The sequence below is a fragment of the Benincasa hispida genome, chromosome 9, assembly GCF_027475165.1.
Source record: "Benincasa hispida cultivar pf3 chromosome 9, pf3_genome.v1.1, whole genome shotgun sequence".
Classification (NCBI taxonomy): domain Eukaryota; kingdom Viridiplantae; phylum Streptophyta; class Magnoliopsida; order Cucurbitales; family Cucurbitaceae; genus Benincasa; species Benincasa hispida.
In genome coordinates, this window is record NC_143486.1 from 51,859,015 (window position 1) to 51,882,463 (window position 23,449).

Below are 23,449 nucleotides of genomic sequence, written 5' to 3' on the forward strand. Positions count from 1 at the left end.
CATCGATTTTTCTTTTTTTAAAAAATGTAATTTACCGAGGGACAATTATTTGGTAAAATTAGAAAATATTGTTCTCTTTAAAATTATTTAGAAAAATATGATTGTTTGAAAAGAATTTAGAACAATATTGTAGTTTTTTTAAATTCAGTATTATTTTGAAAACTCAAGAAAGAAAGTCGAGCATTCAAAACTTGACAAGGGTAAGTCGAGTTTTGAACACTTGACTTCTTCCCATTTTATTATTTTTTTCCTTTCCCATTTTATTATTTTTTTTCATTTTCTCCCTTTTCCATTTTATTATTTTAATATTTGACCTCCCTTTTTCATTTTATTCTTTATTATATTCGACCTCACTTTGCTATTATTTTCGACCACCATTTTCTTAAGCCTCTAAGAAATATAATAGAAAATAATATCTCATTCATATTTCCTTCCATAATTTAAAAATAATAAAATGTGAACTAAAATATTCATATTAATACAACTATTATCTCATTTATTTAAAAATAATTAAAAAAATCAATGTGCCCCACAAGGCGGGCGTCGTCGAGAGCTGGTTGTCGTCGTCGACTTCAAACTTGAGTTTTCTTTGGTTCCTCTTGATGTTGCTCCGGTACTTCTGCAGACGCTTCATAATATAAATATTCAATATGCTCTCCACGACCGCGATCATGTCCATGCACGTATGAAGACAATAGACTAGCCTCTGAGTCATAATATCCTAAAACAAATGCTCGCATCATCATCATTGGATTAACATAATCAGTTTGGCTCTGCATTTGCATCATAGGGGGCAATTCTTCCACATTGTGGGTAACTTCATAGAACTCATTTTCTTCTACTCGAACAGGTCCTCTACGTCTAGGAATTGATGGAGACAATAGGTATATCGTACATATAATGTATCTCCTCCATATAGCTAGCTCCCGTTGTCACTACATATAGCAAGAACTTGGTTCGGATCATTTGCAACATGACAGAGTCTACTGTTGTTCGATCTCTGTGAATTATAAAACAATTAGACAATATTTAAAATAAATTTAAATTAAAAATAATTAGATAATATTTATTTATGTATCAAATGACCCACAACTGCTCCCAGACGAGTAACGTAGCACCTTGTAATATTATTATACCAGTTGATGTAGTTTTGAGTAACATCCCTATCAAACTGCCCAATAGAAACTCCTATTGCAATAAACCTTGCATGATAGTGTCATCGCACTCGCACTACCAAATGTGCAACTTTTTAGGACCAATCTCCAGTTCTTATGTCGATGTCATGCAGTAGGGGTTCAGTATTACAAGGGATGGGTCATCTTGTTGAAAACCGAATTGTTTTATTACCCTATCAGGAAGATGCCACTCACCAATGTGAAAACACATGAGAGTACTTATCGTCTGCCATATGTTTTGACCGCTTGTACAAAAATTGGGCAAAGTGTCCATAACAACTTTGTAAGGCTCCCAAATAATTTGAAACACAACATATTATATTGAAAAATATAAGACAAATACAATAAAAGTTTTTATAAAAAAACTCAATTTGGTTCAATATTAATGTACCTGACCAGGTTGAAGCAGGTCAAATATGTATCTATACTAGCTGACTACATGCGTGGTTGTCCTTGGTACATAAAATTTGTCTCTCCACCTAAATTTTTAAATTAATAATTTAGATTCTGAATTATCAGATCAGTCATATAAAAATTAAATTGAATTTAAATAACATACCGAGAACCGTAGGTGAAGAAACTCTAAAACTAGAGGACTAGTGAGCGGAAACTAATCGTTCCAAACTCCATTGTGAAAGATCTAAAATATGTACAATCATACAGAAGAGATTATGCATTAAATATAAATTACAACATGCTTCTTAAGTAAAACAAGGGATCGAGTAATTGTTGGGATTGGTGTCCTAAATCTCCCAAAGTCTCGTTGTTTGTAATTATACACATTGTTTATGAATAAAATAAGTGTTATTTCATTCTAGCATTTACTCATATCCAATAAACAAAGTTCCATGATTATCTTATGTGAACTTAAGCATGTATATGAGATATACAAGTAGATCATGTCTTAAGTGATAACCTAAATAGGTCTGTAGTATAAGGATTAAGGTGGGATACCTGATCCTGGTGACACTACGGATACGACTCGCTTTGTAGATGTTTGCAAGTGTTGTAAACTACTACAGATGGTAAATCCTGACCATTCATGTGGAGACATGCAAGCGGGGGTGTCCTATACAAAGAGTTTGTATAAGACTGGATCACAAGATGATTCGTCTCTGTATATAATGTCGTTGATACTAGAGACTTACATCTTATCAAAACGACCATAGGTGACATGACTTTGATCCTGAGTGTTTTAGGCACTCTTACCTTTGAGGACAGTCCTTTGATTAGTATGGGTGAGAGTGGCCAGATTGCCAACTCAACATGCCTACTTTTTGGGGACTTGTCTGATTTGGGAGTTGGGAACTCAGTTACACAAGATGAAATTCACTCCTTTCCCGAAGCAAGGGTAAGTAGATAGATTGCTCCCTTAAGAGCAGATTCCGGGGCTTGAACATGGTGGCCACAACTTCTTTTTAGAAGAGAGGACTCAATCATAGTAGGACTATAACTTATGTTCATTAGAGGAATAAGTGGTACTTAAAGAGTTAGGCGTAACCATAAGGGCATAACGGTTATGGGCTGAGTTATACTTACGAGCGATCTGTGAAAGGTTGTCGCACTATTGATTGGTTAAGATGGACACATAATACATCTGTAGTAAGGAGAGTTCAGTTGTCAGTCTTTAGTGGAGTGCCTGGTAGTTAACGGATGGTGGATCTCGTGACTAAAGAGTTTAGTCAGTTATTCACCTACCATTGGAGCTTCGAGCTACAGGTCCATAAGATCCCCTTGGTAGCTCAATGGATTCAAGTTGAGGATCAGTTCTTGGTGTTGTTTTGAAATGTTCAAATTAACAAAAGATATTTTGATTATATATATGATATGATCGGTATGAAGTATGAGATATATCTAGATTTACATTAAGTGCCATGGAATAGAAAAAGAGTTATGGTTTATATGTTTCATGAGATGAAATATTAAAACTATAGGTTATAAACATAGTATGGTAAGTAGGTTATCATTTATATTTATAATAATATTAATTATTGGATAGTTATTTCTTTTTCTCTAATAACCAATTGAGTGGGAGGTTATTAGTGATTTCATGATAACCGTGAGATAAAAAGGAAAAATGTTTTCCTAAATTTTATAAATGCTGATTTGAGATTTCCAATCTCGGAAAGTTCTCACAAAAAGGTTGTCAAGTAAATCAGATTTACTAAACGACAGCTTGGAGAGACTAAACGATCGTGGAGTGTTCCTACACGATAGACATTTAGCTAGCCGATGAGCTAAGAGATTGCATAATTTTAGCTAGACGATCGCATAGCTTTTGATAAACGATTGGGCATTGATCTATACAATAGGCTTTATCATTTCCCATTTGCTTAATCGTTTACACGATTGTCCTCCTCCGGTTTCTTCCTCTAATCAAGTCCACACGGGGCCCACACTCTAGATTCTCACACCGAGATTACCAAGGTAACCTTTTTGGTGGTGTCATACTCAACTCGACACAGTCAAGGTTCTGTGGAGGCCGTTCGTGGTGTTCGGGGTGTTTGAGTTCGTTGTGATCGTGCAGTGTAGAGTTCATGCTGTGGTCGAGCGTTCGTGATCAAGGGTCTTGAAGATGAGTCTTCAGAGGTATATTAATTTCTTCCCTTGATCGTGTAGTAAAGCATGTCGTAACTTTTGTTTTGCGCATAGCCTATATTTCTGTTTGTGACTGTAATTGTGTATGTTCATATATGATTGAAATTTGGAAAGATCCTTCCGCTGCTCAGGGAAATCCTCATGTAAACTTTGAAGAACTCTTTCTTCACGTATTTCCCTCGATCAGTCACCAACGCATCCAACATCGCAAACGCAATGATCAACTGGAAGATCCTCGATCACCAGCGAGTAAAACTTGATCCTCGATCCTCGAATAGAACTTGACACAACCACAAGATTACCTTGGTATTCTCGTTGTGAGAATCTAGGAGTTGTGGACTCTGTATGAATTTGGATAGAGGGAAGGAGGAAGTAAACGATTGAGTACGCGATGAACAATCGTATAGAAGAAGAAGATCTATCGTATAGACTTGATACTCGATCGTTTAGTAAAATGTACTATCGTATAGTAAACTAGATAGTCAATCGTGTAGTGACTCGATCGTGAATTCTGTGAGATTATTCCACTGAATGATTTGAATTTTTTTTTCTTTTTATCTCACGGTTACCATAAACCATGTATAACCACCCACAAAGGTTGGTTATTTAGAAAAAGAAATATTAATTATCGTAATTAATAAATTATAAATAAATACAATAACTAACTTACATATTATATTTATAACCTATAGTTTTAATATTGCATCATATGCAACATATAAACTATAGTTCTTTTTCTATTTTATGGCATTTAATATAAATCATATTTATATTAATTCTTCCAATCAAATAATTTATCAAATACATCAAATCAATTATATCATATATAATTGAATTAATTTAATTATGACATATATAATTAAATTCCCTCTTGTTAATTTGAACATTTCAAACTAATCCAAAAACTTATTCTCAACTTGAATCAATTGAGCTTCTAAGGGGACCTTATGGACCTGTAGCTTGAAGCTCCAACGGTACATGAATAACTGACTAACTCTTTAATCACGATATCTACCATCCATTAACTGTGGACACTCTACTAAAGACCGATAGCTGCACTCTTTGCATTACAGATATATTCTGTGTCCATATAACCAATCAACAGTGTAATGACCATTCACAAATTACTCGTAAGTATAGCTGGGCCAAATTACCATTTTCCCCCTGTAGTTACATCTAATTCCTTAAGTACCATTGATTTCTCTAATGAAAAATAAGTTATAGTCCCATTATGACTGAGTCCTTTCTTCCCAAGATAGCGTGTGACCACTATGTTCAAGACCTGGAATCGGCCCTTAAGGAAGCAATTTATCTACTTACCCCTGTATTGAGGAAGAAGTGAATTCCGTCTTATGAAGCTATGTTCCCAACTCCCCAATCAGACGAATCCCCAAAATGGTAGACTTGTTGAGTTAGCAATCTGGCCACTCTCACCCATACAAATCAAAGGACCGCCTTCATGAGCAGGAGTTCACAACTCACTTAGGATTCAGGTCATGTCACCTATATTCATCCTAGTGAAATGTAAGTCTCTATCATCAACGGTGTTATATAAAGAGACTAATCATTTCGTGGTCTGGTCTTATTCAAACTCTTTGTATAGGATACCCTCGTTAGCATATCTCCACATGAATGATCAGGATTAGATCATTTTGTAGCACTTTACAACACTTGTAACACCTGCAAAGCGGTCGTATATGTAGTGTCATCAGGATAAGGTACCCAATTCTATCCATTTACTATAAACTATTTAGGTTATTATTTAAACAAGATCCACCTGTATATCTCTATATACTTGTTTAAATTTATATAAAATAACCTCGGATCTTAGTTTATTGGATTGAGTAAATGCTTATAAAATAACACTTATTTTATTAATAACAATATATTTATACAGAGTTTACAAACTACGAGATTACAAGGAGATTTAGGACACCATTTTCCAATAATCTCCCACTTGTCCTCAAGCCAGTAACATCTCCCACATGCCCTAGACAATGTGTCGCATATCTCGTAAACCCAGACTCTCTAGATGACCCTTGAACACTTTAGCTGGGAGAGCCTTTGTAAACGGATTAACAACGTTGTGCTCTGATGCAATCTTTGTGACAATCACATCACTGCAATGCATAATCTCCCAGATCAAATGATATTCCTGTTCTATGTGCTTGCCTCTTCGATGACTCCGAGGTTCCTTAGAATTTCCTACAGCATCACTGTTATCACAATAAAGTGTGATCGGTAAAGACATATTTGGAACAACTTCCAAATCAGTAAGAAACTTCTTAAGCAAAACAGCATTTTTAACAGCTTCACAAGCAGCTACGTATTCGGCTTCCATAGTGGAGTCTATGATGCATCCTTACTTGATGCTTCACCAGACCATAACTCCTCCATTCAGAGTGAACACTGACCTTGATGTTGATTTCTAAGAATCTCTATCAGTTTGAAAGTCAGAGTCTGTGTATCCTATAAGGATCAGATCCTTATCTCCATACACGAGCATATAGTCCCTCGTTCTCTGAAGATATTTGAGGATCGTTTTGACCACCGTCCAGTGATCTAACCCTGGATTAGACTGATATCAACTGACAATCCCTACTGCATAACAAATGTCAAGTCTAGTACATAATATTGCATACATAAGGCTACCAACAGCCGATGCCTAGGGAATCCGTCTCATTTCCTTAACCTCTTGATGTGTCTTAGGACACTATTCCTTAGATAAAACAATTCTATGTCTGAAAGGTAATAAACCCTTCATGGAATTTTGCATCGAATATTTGACAAGCATCTTGTAAATGTATAATGCCTGAGACAAGACCAACCTTTTGTTCTTACGATCCCTTATGATCTGGATCCCTAGAATAAACTGTGTCTCTCCCAAATCTTTCATTTGGAATTGGGTGGCTAGCCATTGCTTAACGTCAGTCAGAAAACCTACATCATTCCCAATGAGTAGGATATCATCCACATATAACACAAGGAAAGCTACTGAGTTGTTGATGATTTTCTTGTAAACACAAGGCTCATCAACATTGTGATCAAAGCCATAAAATTTGATCGCAGTATCAAATCTTATATTCCAAAATCTAGATGTTTGTTTCAGTCCATAAATGAACTGATTAAGCTTGCAAACCTTTTGCTCTTGATCTTGTTCAATGAATCCTTCTGGTTGAACTATGTAGATGGTCTCTTCAAGATTACCATTCAAAAAAGGCAGTCTTGACGTCCATTTTCCATATCTCATAGTCATAATATGTGGCTATGGATAGGAGAATCCTAATAGGCTTTAACACGACAACAGGTGAGAAAGTTTCTTCATAGTCCACTCCCTCAACCTAGGTATAACCCTTTACCACAAGTTTAACCTTAAAGGTCTGTACCATTCCATCTACACCTCTTTTCCTCTTGTAGATTCATTTACAACCTATAGGTTTTACCCCATCAGGTTGATCTACAAGCTTCCAAATAAAATTGAAGTACATAGACTTCATTTCTTGATTGATGGCTTTAATCCATTCATCTTTGTCAAGATCTTCCATTGCTTGCTTATAAGACAATGGATCCTCAACTCCATCATCAGATATAATGTTTTGGGCTTCTGTTAAACCCATGTAGCATACAGGTGGGTTCACAACCCTTCCACTACGTCGAGTCAATCTCAGCTCTTGATTTACTTCATGGCTTATGATCCCTTATGTGTTCTTCTTCCAAGAAGGTAGTGTTTATTGATACAAACACTTTATTTTCACTTGGATCATAAAAGTATCCACCTCTCGTTTTTTTGGGGTAACCTATAAATAGGCATACTTTCGAACAAGGTTCCAACTTTTTAGGGTTAGCCACAAGCACGTGGGTTGGACATCCCCAAATCCTGAAGTGGTGTAAATTATCTTTATGACCTCTCCATAACTCAAAAGGTATTTCAGAAATACTCTTTGAGGAAACATTGTTCAAAATGTAAACTATAGTCTTTACTACATATCCCCAAAATGAGTCTGGAAGATGAGCATAACTCATCATAGACCGAACAATGTCCAACAAGGTTCTGTTTCTCCTTTCTGATATACCATTCTGCTAAGGTGTACCTGGGGTTGAGAGTTGAGACGTGATCCCATGTTCTATCATATAGTTCTAAAATTCTAAGTCCATATACTCTTCACTACGATCAGATCATGGTGTTTTTATCTTTTTACCTAATAAGTTTTCAACTTCAGTCTTATACTCCTTAAACTTTTCAAGAGCTTCAGACTTATGTTGCATTAGGTATAGATACTCAAATCTAGAATATTCATCTATGAAAGAGACGAAATATTTATACCCACCTCGTGCTCTTACACTCATCAGACTATAGAGGTCTGAATGTATGAGCTTCAAAGTTTCCTTGGCTCTATATCCTTTTCTAGTAAAAGGTCGTTTGGTCATTTTGCCTTCAAAGCATGATTCATACTAGCAAAGAGTTTTCTTCTAAACCATTTAGAAGTCCACTTTCCACCAACTTCTCGATCCTATTGAGATTGATGTGACCTAACCTTAGATGCCAAAGATGGGCATTTTCTTTAGAAGAAACTCTTGGTCTTTTTACAGTTGTTGCTGTTTTGAACATTTCACTATTAAGCAAGGATTTTATGACTAATGGCCTTAGTACATACTGTTGGGGTTGATGCCCTAAAGTCTTGTGTGCTGTAGTTTGTAAACAATTTGTACGAACGCTTGTGATGTATAATATATGATGTTTACTTCACTTCTTGACTTTGCACATTTGGATATTTTATTTACTTTACCACAAACCAATAAACTTAAAGTCCACGGTTGTCTTTATGTAACTTAAGCATGTATGTGGTGACATACAAGTGGATTATGTCTTAAGTGATAACCAAAATGGTCTGTAGTATATGGATATAGGAGGGAAACCTTATCCTGATAACGCTATAGATGTGACCCGCTTTGTGGAATAGTTACAATGGTTGTGACTTGCTACAGATGATCCGATCCTGATCATTCTTGTGTGGACGTGCGAGCGGGGGCGTCCTCTACAAAGAGTTTGTATAAGACCTGACCACGAAGTGTTAACATCTCATCATATAACCCCGTTCATGACAGAGGCTTCACTTCACTAGGATGACCATAGGTAACATGACCTCAATCCTGAATGAGATGGGAACTCCCACCATTAAGGGTGGTCCTTTGATTTGCTTAGGTGTGAGTGCCAGAGCGCCGACTCAAACCTACCACTTTGGGGATTCGTTTGATTTGGGAGTTGGGAACTCAGCTACACAAGATGGAGTTCACTCATTCCCCAAAGTTGGGGTAAGTAGATAGATTGTTCCTTAAGGGTTGATCTCGGGGCTTGAACGATGTGGCGCCATACACCTTCTCATGGCCCGAGAGTTGTTCAAACATAGTAAGACTATGTTGTATTATTCATAGAGGGATCCGTGGTACTTAAGGAATAAAATATAATTACAGGGGCAAAATAGTAAATTTGCCTAGATGTACTTACGAGCATCTATGAAGGGTCATCGTACTGATGATTAGTTATATTCGATGGACATAAAAATATATTTGTGGTAAGAAGAGTTCACTTGTCAGTCTTTAAGGGAATGTCTGGCAGTTAACGGATGGTGGATATGTGGCTAAAGAGTTTAGTCAGTTATTCATGTACCCTTGGAGCTTTGAGCCATAGGTCCATAAGGTCCCCTTAGTAGCTTGGATACAAGTTGAGAATCAGTTTTTGGGTCAGTTTGAAATGTTCAAATTGACAAGAGGGAATTTGATTATATATGATATAATTGACTTCATGTATGAGATATATTAATTTGGAAGAAATTGGATATAAATATGATTTATATCTAGTGAAGGAAAAATACTATGGTTAATATATGATATTAAACCATAGGTTATGAATATAATGTGATTATATTTATTATTTATTAATTGGACGGTTACGGGATAATTGGTCGACGTCTCTTATGTTTTCATAACTAATGAGTAAGATGAAGAATCGTTTTGAGACGCTTAAATAGCTCACAGTGTGATGCGATTCTTGATAGTTATCAATTAGTAAATCAGAGAATATACGATAGTGTTGTTTACTGAACGATCGCTTACACCTGGTGCCCTACTTACTATACGATCTCTTATCTATTACTAAACGATCATTTAGCGCCCTAGCTTTACTAAACGATCGTATAGACGATTACTTAGCTTTTTTTACACAATCGTATACTTCACATAAACGATCAAGCATTTTGTCTATACGATAGAGGAGTTTTTCTCCCACTTGCTTGATCGTTGTATACGATCTCTTTTCCTCCTCCCTCTAGCAAATCCGAACAAAGTCCACCCTTTGGATTCTCATTCAGAGAATACTGAGGGCTCCGAGTGGTGGTGTCGTCCCTGTTTCCTTATGTTCGTGCGAAGCTGTTCGTGTAGACAACCGAGTTGTTGCTAGACGATTACTTGTTAGTATAGCAAGAGCGAGAGGTCGTTCATGGAGAGAGCGAGATTTCAAGTGAAGAAAAGCCTTCAACTGGTATGTTCTCTCGGTCTTTTATTTATTTATCCTTTAATCATGACTGTAATTTAGCGTTGTGAATGCATATCTGTATGTTTGAATGTATATATGAAAATTCTGTCATAATGAATTGGAAATATCCGCTTTCGCTCATAGGTACTCTTGTATAAGAGTTCCTTCACATACAAGTTATTTTCTATTGAACCAAAACCTATCTCCATACCATTCTTAAAAATAAACATTTTATTTTCAGAAAAGAAGATGGAATAATTTTGTTCAATCAGACAAGAAACTGAAATTAAGTTCCTCTTGATATGAGAAAATATATAAACATTATCCAATAATAAATATCGTTTCTTGTCCAAAAATAACTTAAGCTTGCCTACAACAGCAGCTGAAACAACCTCACAAGTACTGACTCTAAGAGTCAACTCTCCAGCCTCCAACTTTTTCCAAGAACTAAATCCTTGATGGGAAGAACATACTTGGTTAGTAGCCCTTGAATCAATTATCCAGGCAGAATCATCATTCTCTACCAAGCACGTCACCAAGAAAAATAAATCACATTTATTGCCTTTGGAGTTCTTCCTTTTCTGGAGAGTAATGGGATAAGTATCAGAACTTTTATTATAAACTCCAAGTTTCATTTCAGATAACAATCCTCGTCGATGAACTTCATTAGAGTCGGCAACAATTTTTTTTCCCTGTTAGTCCCTTGACATTCAATAAGGACTGGAGATTATCTTGGGAATTGACAACACTAGTTTCATTGACATCAATCCCATTTTGCTTAAAAAGTGAGAACTTATGTTCAAACAATTCTTGCAACGAGTCCATGATCTCATGTACAATGACCATGTTCTTAAACCCTTTGGACAATGCATCAGGTAAGCTTGCCAAAATCTAAAGTCGGGCCTTCGAATTAGCCTTCATCCACACCTCAATGCACTACGAACAATTCGTGATGCATTAGGGGTTGGGACTTGAGGACAATCCTCAAACATGACAAACTCAAGGTCGTTTACCTCGAAATATGTTTTAATAGACTCTTTCCATGTCATGTAATTAAAACCAATCAAAGTAGAAAAGGCAACTAATGGAAAATCAAACATTGACATTTTCCTGAAAAACAAACATATTGATCAACATTAGATTTTAGCATAACTCTTTTAAAACAAATCCAATCAGGTTTAGCAAAATCCAAATGAACCCCATATAACATTTAGTTTTGAAATGACGCTTCAGTGATTTAAGACAAAAGCCACCGAAGGGTAATTAATTTCTCCCTTCACTAAATTGAAACACTCTCAACTAATCATTACATCAAAATAACTCTTACTCCTATAACAATCAACCATCATTGATTTGGTCAAGAAATCATTAACTTACTTAACAATTTCTCGTAAGTGTGACCCTTCATTTTATATCCTAGAGTTCCGCCCCAAGCAGTCAACCGAAGGAAAAAACCAATTAACGCAAAAACTAAAGGGATCCATTTTTGGAGTTAACCTTAATATTGGCCAACAACACAAACCATCTTAATGGGACGTTCCCAGGGCGCCTTGAGGCCGTGCAAGAAGGTTTCACGATGCAAACCAACGAAAGAGACTGCAGGATATGTTGACACATATCATTCTCCTACTTACTATAAATACTCTCTCTATTCACCTTGATATTGATCCATGCAAACACCATCCAAAGGGGGACATTCCTAGGGTGCCACGAGGCCAAGTATGAATCTCACGGTGTGAACATTAAGGGAGAAACATGAGTGGAATTGACATATCATATCTATCTTTTCCTCCTACTGAGTATTTTAACAACCTAGAGTTTAATTTACTTAGAAAAATACGACTAATTATTTTTATTAAGTGATTGTTTAAGTTTGCCCAAAAGTAACACTTACTTTGGAAAGTTCATCAATTTTGATTAACATTCATCAAACACTTTAACAAATATTAATCAACAATTGTATGCTTGTAACAAATCTATTTAATTCACCTTTCCAGGTAGATTCCCAGGTAGGGGTGTTCCTTTTCCGTCAGCTTAAATATCTCAACCTAGCCAGAATCCGCCTTAGACAAAAGGTCCCCTATAAATAGATTTATTACAAATTTAATCTTTTATTCAAATCAATTTAATCCTATTAAAACGATTTAAAAGATTAAACTTAGGCATCTAATCTCATTAGAACCGTGATCTTAGGTCTATCTCAATCAAAATTTTAAACTATTTTAAAAAAAAGATTTTACCTAAATTTGCATGTAACTCTTGGTTATTGATTTTAATTCTAATTTCATTAATTATAACTCTTATAAGATTGAAACAATCAAAATCAACCACATTGTTAAGCTAGAAATTCACTAGGTATTCATAACTTTTATAGATAAACCTAAATATCATGCTTCATGCAATGTTCATTCATTACTAATATTTAACTTTTATATAACAAGTAATGAACTAAGCATACATGCTAAAATACACCCTTATACTATAACACTTATAATATAAAGATTATGCATGAATATGCTTTGATGCATGCATATATTATAACTCTTATATTATAGGATGCATGAGCATGTTTTAAGGTAATTTAATCATGTAAACTACTATATTATAACATTTATAATATAAAGATGATGCATGAATAAAATGCATAGTCTATGGTGAGTTTTAAAACTATATGTCATACATTATGGCATATAAACAAACATACATCACATATACATTAAAAAAATTGATGGACCAGGATAATATGCCTTAAAACCGGAAAGAAAAGCTAACTATTACAAAAGGAATCGAATCAACCAATTCAAACAGGCGAACCAGGTCTTGAACCGCTCGGGTGAAGCTGCTTCAGTTGATCATGTAGCATCTCCTTCAGATCGTCGAGTAACGCCTATCGAGTATAAACGATCGTGTAGAGTGGATCGTGTGGCTAAGGACTATGCGATGAGCATGAAAGTCCACGTGATTGTACAGTGCACATTGAGTAACGCATGCTATGCAATCGTGCAGACAATGACTATGCGATGAGCATGATTGTCTAGATGATCGAGTAGCAAGCATCGAGTATCGTGTACCGAGAGATCGTATAGTCAGTGACTATGCGATGAGCATGCTGGCCTACACGATTGTTTAGTGCACACGCCATGCGTCGAGTATCATATACTCTGTGATCATTTACCTCGAGCGTCTACATGATTTAGTAGCCAATGGAACACAATCGAGTAAACTCTTTACTCGATCACGTAGCATAGGTTATGCGATTGTTTAGCAAATACTACACGATCGAGTAAAACATTCTACACGATTGCTTAGCCAAATCTAAACGATAGTTTAGTTTAAGCCATACGATGCGACCAACGATTGGTCTTCTTCCTCGAAACAAACAACATCTCCATGCATCTGAAGCTTCATCACATATAACTCAAACAAACAAAAAAAACTTGAATACATACTCAATTGCTTGTTAATTACATTTAGAAAATGGGTCGTATCCATAGTGTCACCAGGATAAGGTACCCAACCTTATCCATTTACTACAGATCATTTAGGTTATTATTTAAACAAGATTCACTTGTATGTCTCTACATGCTTGTTTAAATTTACATAAAATAACCTCAGATCTTAGTTTATTGGATTGAGTAAATGCTTATAACATAACACTTATTTTATAAATAACAATATGTTTATACAGAGTTTACAAACTATGAGATTACAAGGAAGATTTAGGACACCATTCTCAACAGTAGGCTCGTCCTAACTAAGCGTCATTTACATGTTGGAGCTGTGAAGCAATTGTTGGAAGTCATTCCCAAGCCCATAGTTGCAAAAGTATCAGAGGCTCAGCGATCTTGCGAACCTCAAGTTTTGTTGCTTTGCACAGCTGTCTATGCAACCATGTCAAAACATTCTTCACCCCAAGAATACCGTCCCGCATCATAGAGGTTAGCTAACAGTGGTAGGTACATCAAGTGAACAAAATGACTTGATTTGTCAGAAAACAGACTTCCACCCATCATTTGCAGTATATATGCTCGCGTATATCTCATGACGGTTTCCTCATCTGTATCATTAGCAAGCTCACAGAATTGTGTCCCTAATCATATCAAACTTAACCTCAATCCTTTAAATTTATCGGCAGGTGGGGTTACACCAAGGTACAGTTGACACAGTAACCGGAACAACACTTCTATATCTTGTAGAGTGATAGTGCACTCTCCAATGAACATATGAAATGTATGCGTCTCAAGCCTCCATCTCTCAACCATTGTTGTGATGAGATGTCAATCTAGCTGAATGAATCTCAATCTAGCAACTCCATAAAATCCAGACCTACGAAGTAACGGTACTATTCGAGGGTGGAGTGGGATAGTGTGTTGAACAATTGCCTCTCAACGTATACAAGATATTTTGCCAGTGGTACGATCTTACCATACAAATGATTATTGATGAATTGATTGGTCGTACAAAACTTCGGATCAATAGCTCCTGGATTTAAAGTCATGATCTAAAAGAAAAAAATATTTATTTCTCAAGTAAATAATGTACAACTTAATTTAAAAAATAATGTACAACTTAATTAAAAAAAATAATGTACAACTTAATAAATTATAATAAAAAAAATTAACTATACAATAAAATTATTATTTACAAGATAAAAATATTAATAATAAAAATCCCTAATTATTTGGAGTCTGTCTTAGTAATGAAGGACACTTCATTCGATTATGACCTAACTGATTACAAAACCCGCATCGTAGTCGAGCACTTGGTTCTGTCCAATCTATCTTATTATGGTATCGTGAACTCTTTGGTCTACCAGGTTTCCTTAGCAACGATGGGTCAGTATGTAAGACATGCATATTAGGGTGTGTGATCCAGTAATCTTCATGTGGTACAGGTTGAAATTGAGGAGAGTAACATGCAACATATGTTGACAGTTTATAATAGTCCTCAATAAAATCTTCATAGTTCATGTTAAAATATGAGCAAACTGCCATTAAATGCGAGCATGGAATGTCGAAGGCTTGGCGCTTGTTACATTAACAGTACCGCTCGGACCCGTTTAGCCTCAATATTTGAATATTTCCTCCTTTAGCATTGAGGTTGTGACATCCGGTCTTCACATGAAATACACCTTCATATTAATCATATGATTGTACTTCATGTTTATTAGATCTTGCAGCCCATTTATTAATTTTTTCGTGTGTACCTAAATTTTTACTCCACTTAATATTATAAATATGCTTGAAATAAATTGTTAGTAACATATAAAAAAAAAAGTTAATATTACTGGGTGTATTTATCTTAACGCTCCAAAGCAGCTCTTACTTCTTCTCTTCTTTTTTCGAAATAATTTACGCACTTGAAAAATGTTATTTGAGCAAGAGCATTGATCGACAACATTCGAGCTCCTTTGAAGATGCCATTTATGCACTCTGATAGATTTGTCGTCATCCACCCGTATCTGAACCCTCCATCATGTGCTTGAGTCCATTGCCCAAGAATTTTTTAATGTGTTAAATTTGTATTTCATTATTGAAGTTGGTGATGACATGTTGTAAGCAGAAACGATGGTGACATTTTGGTCTCGTCCAACCATTTGCTGGATTATTCACTGCTACAATGATGCCGGCATGTCGATCTGAAATTAAACACACCTCTTCATGTGTTACAGTTTCTCTTATGTGTTTCAAAAACCATCCCGATGAGTTTGCAGACTCCTCATCTGCGACGGCAAATGTAAGTGAAAGAAGATGCCCATTTGAATCAACTAATGTAGCAATCAATAATTTTCCTCGATATTCACCATACAAGTGGGTACCCTCTATCTTAACCATCGGCCGACATTTAGTAAAAGCTTCTATACAAGGACCAAATGCCCAAAATACAGAAGTTAGGATAACATGACCTTCAGTTTGCATTTTTTTCACTCTCCATTCTACACATGTTTCGGGATTGGTTTGTTTAACCATATACAGTCACTTGGGTAACAATTTGTATGACTGTCCCAATCATCAAACACTTTGGCCAACGCCTTTCTTTTACCCCCCACACCCTATGGTAAGGAACATGATATCCAAGTTTTGATTTTATGTCGAACTGCAGTTGTGTCACACTGATAGATCATTTTTCTCTTATGGCATCACAAAACTCTAGTGCAATCATTGATGAATCTAATTGCACATGAATTCGACTCAGTTCTGAATAAAAACATGTATGTTGCTCAACATACTTAGTGATCTCAAACAAGCTATGCGACTTTTGCTTTATTGCACGAAGTCTCCATTTGCAACATTCTTCCCACTTCTTATACCGAATTGCTCAACTCATCGGTGTCGATTCCATAACCTCATATGGTGCATGACATTTAATAGCAAAACATTTGACGGCATGTTGTAGCATTTCTTTGTCTTGACAAATCATCCCTTTATACAATTGAGTATTGTCAACATCCAAGGAGGCTACAATTGGGTTGTGTTCTCGAATACTATCTATTACATTCATATCCAAATCGTTAAATGTATTTGAAGGTAACTCATGTTCACGACCATCAAAATCCAACTCTTCAAATTCATCGTCCGTTCTAAAATCTCTGTACTAATTGTTAGCCATCATATCTTCATCATCACATGGAGATGCAACTGATTCCGGATCAGGATCAATACATTAAGTTGGATCTTCAAACTGACGAAAGGGTGCATTCAAGTTTATATTCAACCCTACCCTACTTACATTAACATATAAATGCACTAAATTCGGAAGTGGCATCGAGATTGAAAACATCAAGTTCATTGCTTGTTCATTTGAAATAGGGAATGACATAAACCTTACTGATCTGATGGTGCTAGATTAGGATGTATATATATTATATCTAACTGATTTATTCTCATATCTACACCAAGTGGCATCCCTACCATTTCAATGAATTGTTCAAATACCAGTTTTACATTTATACTAAAACCCCATATGGTGGTTGGTCATAGTCAACTCCATCAACCCCATCAATTACATCACCATTTGTAAACAACATAAATCTCAAATATTTATCCACAATTTTCTATAAAAAAAAAAAAAGACAAACACTACATTACTAATTATTTTATTAATTATCAAACATAAACAAAAAAAAAAACAATCAAAAATATAAAAAATGTTTAAAAAAATAACTTAGTTTAAACATCAAAATTGTTAAAAACTAAAAGAATCAAATAAAAAAAACTTATTATACTAAAAAACTTTAAACTTCAACATTAAAATTATTAAAAAATAGAAGAATCAAATAAAAAACTTTTTAGACTAAAAAAAACTTTAAACTTCAAATTAATTCTACACTTTTTAAAACTATTTGTTGAAAGCTAATACTTAAAAAATAAATCATATAAAAAGTCATTAAAGTAGTAACTTTTTTTTTAATTATTAAAAAAAATCAAAATACTAAAAAAAATACTAAAATATAGAATATCATATAAAAACGAAAAATAAACAAAATTACTTAAAGATCTCCAATTAAAAAATAATAAAAATGTAGAGAAAATATAATTAACATGTTTCCAAAGACAACAAAAAGCAATAAACAAAATATAATACTTAAAATCTATTGTTTTCAAAGACAACAATAAACCCTACAAATCTATTGTTTTCAAAGACAACAATAAACCCTACAAACCCTTAACACTAATATTATTATATTAATATTAGTGAATTCAAACTATTAAAAAGCTATTATTGAATTGAGACTAATATGGTAGATCTAAAATATTAACATGGTAAACTAACATTATCATGGTAGACTAACATAAACATGATATATCTAAAATATTATTAAATTCAGCGTAATATATAATATTAAAAAAAAACTATTAACATCAATATAAGGAATAAAAATGATATATTTAGCATAAACAAATAATAAAAACAAAAAACTACTAATAAATAAAAGTTAAGTTCAACTCAAGTTCGATAGTAGTTTTTTTTTTTTTTCCCTTCAAATATATACCTCTTTTTGAATCTTTATTTTCTGAACAACAATAAAAACTATAAAAAAATTAATAATATAAGAACAAAAAGAAATTTATATTTATTCTTAAAAAATAAAAATCTAGTAGAATGAATTAACAAACCTGTATAGTTTGTGATCGAGGGAGAAGTGTGGGGACAATTTCAAACGAAATGGAAGAAGAGAATGAATAAGAAAAGGGGAAGTGAAAGAGAGCATCAAGAAAACAGAGGTAAAAAAATGGAAAGAGAAAGAGCACCAAGAAGGCAGAAAGGCAGAATAAAAAAAGAGGAAGGGAAGATAGCACGAAAAAGGCAGAGAGGAGAAAAAGAAACTTTCGTTTGTGATCTGAAAAAAGTGGTGGAGTGTGACTTAAAAGCTCATAGATCGAGTGTTTAAAACTCGACCCACAATCAAAGAATTTAATAGTTAGGTGGGCAACATTAAAAGCTACCCAGATTCGATCAAGGCGTGGGAAGCTGGCACGGGAGAAGCGATAGCATGGGAAATGGCAGAGGCTGACAAGACATGACGAGACGAGGTTGTCGAGAGTTTAACTCTCGACCTATGTAGGTCGAATTTTCAACACTCGACAAGTATATGTGGAGATTTCAACCCTCGATAAACCCTTTTCACTTTCTCTCCCCACCTCGAATCTCTAAAACTACCAAAAAATCTAAATATTTTTCAAACAACCATATTTCTCCAAATACTTTTCAAAACTGCAATATTACAATAAAACCTCACAATTATTTTGATTCGTAGTACTTTTTTCTAGTACAAAGTCATTATTGTCCCATCATCAAAACATACAAATGCACATAAAATAGAACCATCTATAATTTTGGATCCTATGATATCCATAAAAGCACTAGACTCAAAATAGTATATTTAATTTTTTTAAAAAAAAAGAAAAAAATCAATAATAAATTATAATTTGTCTCTAATTGATACTTTAAATTATCAAATATGTTTCTACTTTATTTTTAGAAGATGTCATATATATGTTTCTAAGCATCCAATTTTGTGTGGAATAGGTTTTAGAACTTTTAGATATATCTAAAATATTCTCAATTAAAATACCATTCAGGTCTTATATTTTAGAATTTAGTCCATACAATTGAATTATTATTAACTTTTCAAAAAAAAAAAAAGTACTTTCCATTAACATTTCCTATATAAATTTTAAAAAGAGATTATTTCAAATGGTAAAAATGTTGAAAATATTTATAAGATATAATAAAATTTTAGAATTATCAATAATAGACGTTGATAGACACTGATAGACTTCTTTGATGTCTATCAATATCACTAATAGAGACTGATAGAATTGATAGGTCTAAAATTTTGTTATATTTTGTAAATATTTTGGTTTATATTTCTATATTTAAAGACAGCCCTTTTAAAAACATATATTCATACTGTTTTGTCTTACATAAAAATTATAATAATTATTTAATAGTTTTTAAAAAAATGACTTCAAATAATTAAATTTAAAATTTATCGAGAATATATAAACTAAAATTAGACATTTAAACAAAATGAAACCTGAAGTATAAGATTAAAATAATTAGTTTTGACTTTTAAATTTTTGTGCTAGTTAGTTCTTACTTCTTCGACATTTAACTTCAAAACCCTAAAGTATATCTCAACTAGCATAACACATTTATTATCAATTTGACACAGATAACTTAAACCTACCCACCATGCTAAAAAGGAAAAAAGAGTAATAATTACCATTTACAACACATGGGTATAATGTAATCAAATGCATATATAAGTGGAAAGTGGTGGGAAAAAAAAAGTGGTAATTATGGCTAAAAATAAACCAAAGGTTGTGAATTAAGCAAACACCAAAAAATGAGGACTTGAACACCAATGTCAAAATTTGCTTACATTTCTCCAAGAAAAACAAAACACTTCCCCTTTCCCCATCATATTTTTCTTCAAACCACAAAAACTAACATATCAACCAATCCCCAATTTCATCAATCCCCCAAACAACCAAAACAAACATACATTCAAAATTCACAAACCCTAATTCCATCTTCTTCTTCTTCAAACAAAAGAACCATGGATCAAAAATCAGATCACAAAGCTCCAAGGCCCAATGACAGAAACAACCACAATCACCACCATAAAATGCCATTCACAGACTTCAATTTAGAAGAACTTAAGCAAAATCCTCACCTGCTCGCCTCTACGCCGTCGCGGTCCATGGCGCCCAAAGCTCCGTCCTCTGCCAAGGCCAATTGTCTCTGTTCTCCCACCACTCATATTGGCTCCTTCCGCTGCCGGCACCACCGGCATACCGGTATGATCCGCGGCGGCTCCGTTGGCTCTAGTCTCGCCGACTTGGGTCGTAAATCCACCGAAATTATGGGACCCTATTCGCCTTGAATCGTTTTTTTTTTTTTAAATCCTTTTTTGAGGGGTTTGTTTGTTTGTTTGTGTTTGTTGTTCCTCCTCACACGGTTGTTGTTTGGTGATTCTGTACTGGGAAAATTGGGGGAATGAATGGAGGATTTCGCGATTTCCATTGCCATTTTTTTTTTTTTTTTTTGCTTTCGTTGTTTAGTTTCTGTATGTGTGTCTGAATTCTCTCTGAGGGCTTTGTAAAGGAAGATGACGACCAGTTTTCTTTTTTCTTTTTTCTTTTTTCTAATCTATGGAGATTGAACAACTAGTTTTATCCAACAAAAGTAACTTACTTTTTTAGTTAAAAAAAATTGTTAAAATATCATTTTGATTGGATTTTGTTTCATTTTAGTTATTGTATTTCTAATTGTCCAATTTATTTATATTTTAAAAAGAATTTAAATCGATTCTTGAAGGTTAATTTTGTTATGAGGATTTTATTAAACCGTAAATTGAAGTGACTATTTTCAAAAGAATTATGATTATTTATTTTAAAACGAATTATATTTTTAAATTGAAGTGACTATTTAGGAGGATTTTATTAAATCGTAAAGACTAAATTTAATGATAAATCATAAAAATTAAATTCTAACTTTTATCAAGCATGGTAAGTGTATTCTAGGCATGATTGAAGTGGATCATCATCCACTGATGAATAAAAATATTGTGCTTTTAATGTTACCTCCATAAAAATCATTGAAGGGATCAAATCTCATCGGGGAAACAAGTGATCGCTTTGCTTTCAATTTAGTTTTGGAAATCATAACACATAAAAGAAGAAAATACAATAAAGAAGATTTACTCCCTTAAGAGCTGGCAATCCTTTGATTTGCATGGGGGAGTGTGGCTAGATTGCCGACTCAACAAGTCTACCATTTTGGGGATTCATCTGATTGGGGAGTTGGAAACTAAGTTATACAAGATGAAATTCACTCCTTCCCCGAAGCAAGGGTAAGTAGATAAATTGCTCCCTTCAGAACTAATTCTGTGGCTTGAACAATGTGGCGCCACACCCTCTCTTGGCCGAGAGGGGTTCAGTCATAGTGGGACTATCATCTATTGTTCATTATAGGGATCAGTGGTACTTAAGGAGTTAGATGTAACTACAGGGGAAAAATGGTAAATTGGCCCAACTGTACTTACGAGCGATTTGTGAAGGGTCATCGTACTGTTGATTGGTTATATCCAAAGGACACAAAAATATATTTGTAGTGCGAAAAGTGCAGCTGTAGGTCTTTAGTGGAGTGCCTGACAGTTAACGGATGGTGGATAATGTGATTGAAGAGTTTAATCAGCTATTCATGTACTGTTGGAGCTTTAAGCTACAAGTCCATAAGGTCCCCTTATTAGCTCAATGGATTTAAGTTGAGAATCAATTTTTGGGTTAATTTGAAATGTTCAAATTAATAAGAAGGAATTTGATTATATATGATATAATTAAATTAATTCAATTATATATGATATAATTGATATAATGTATTTGATACATTATTGTTTGAATGGAGGAACAAATATTGAATATGATTCAAATAAATTTTCTATGAATTAGATTCATAGTTATTAAATTTAATATAAATATAATTTATATTAAATGCCATAAAATAGAGAAAAAGAACTATGGTATTTATATATTGTATATGATGCAATATTAAAACTATAGGTTATAAATATAATATGATAAGTTAGTTATCATATTTATTTATACTTATTAATTATTTGATAATTAACACATTTTTCTTCATAACTACCTTTAGTGGGTAGTTATTTAGTTTTATGGAAAATTGAAATAAATAAAATTATTTTAATTATTCCAAAGACAAGTGAACACGAGACACGATTGGCAATCGAGTTACCATACGATCACTTGAGAGACTAAACAATCGAGTAGAAAGTCTATGCGATAGACTCATTCGTCTACACGATAGTTTTATTCCTTTCTCGATCGTCTTCCTCCTACACACTAAACTTTCCCTCTAACCAAAATTAGTCAGAGCCCACCACTCCTGGATTCTCACACCGAAAATACGAAAGTATCCAAGTGGTAGTGTCTTATTTGGTTCGAGGATCGAGTTACTGCGTGGTACTTGTTCAAGCGAGTTCGAGACTTGTACATTGCATTCGTGAATGCATTAGATTGAGGGATTTACTTGAAGAACGGCTCTTCAAAGATATAGTCTCTTGATCCTTTGTTTTTATTTCAAAGCATGCTGTAATTTAAGTTTGATGCATAATCTGTTATTGTATGTTTGTAAACGTATGCATTCAGTCACAATTGGATTTGGACGATCCGCTTCAACTCAAAGGTTCTTTGAACATGGAGTTCCTTCAATTGGTATCAGAGTCAGGTTGTATTCTGACTACCAAATTCCATTTGTTGTATTCAATATCGTTTACAGCTAGGTGGATCTTAAGTTTCTGCAATGCGTTTAAGTGTTAAATATTTGTGGTTGTTGTCGATAGATAATTTCGGGATCGTTTTCTATTTTGATGCTTTCGTTTTAAGTTTACAAAAGTTAATTGTAAGAGCCCCTGCGTTTTTTGGCATAATTTCTTACAATCGAGTCTGTATTCATTTTTTTTTTTTTTATTGGGTCGTTTATGAAGAAGCTTCAGCACAAAGAGTTGCAGTTTGCTTCGATGGAGAAGACAAAACGATGGTCACATCGTGTAGCTCAAGATAGGCGATCGTTTAGATTCGGCTATTCGTTCGTGTAGAAATGTTCTACTTGATCT

At 34.1% G+C, this 23,449-nt stretch overlaps 1 long non-coding RNA gene across 2 annotated transcripts; it reads right to left on the minus strand.

Annotated features, from left to right (window-relative positions):
• Positions 1–402: 402 nt before the first annotated feature.
• On the minus strand, positions 403–20,988 carry LOC150033893 (uncharacterized). 2 transcript variants are annotated; one of them, XR_016531911.1, is made up of 2 exons: positions 20,489–20,988; positions 403–1,000 (listed from the first exon to the last, which is right to left on the minus strand). It is a non-coding gene; the product is annotated as an uncharacterized LOC150033893 (long non-coding RNA). The 2 variants fall into 2 exon arrangements; XR_016531912.1 differs by lacking the exon at positions 403–1,000 and adding an exon at positions 13,947–14,806.
• Positions 20,989–23,449: the final 2,461 nt, after the last annotated feature.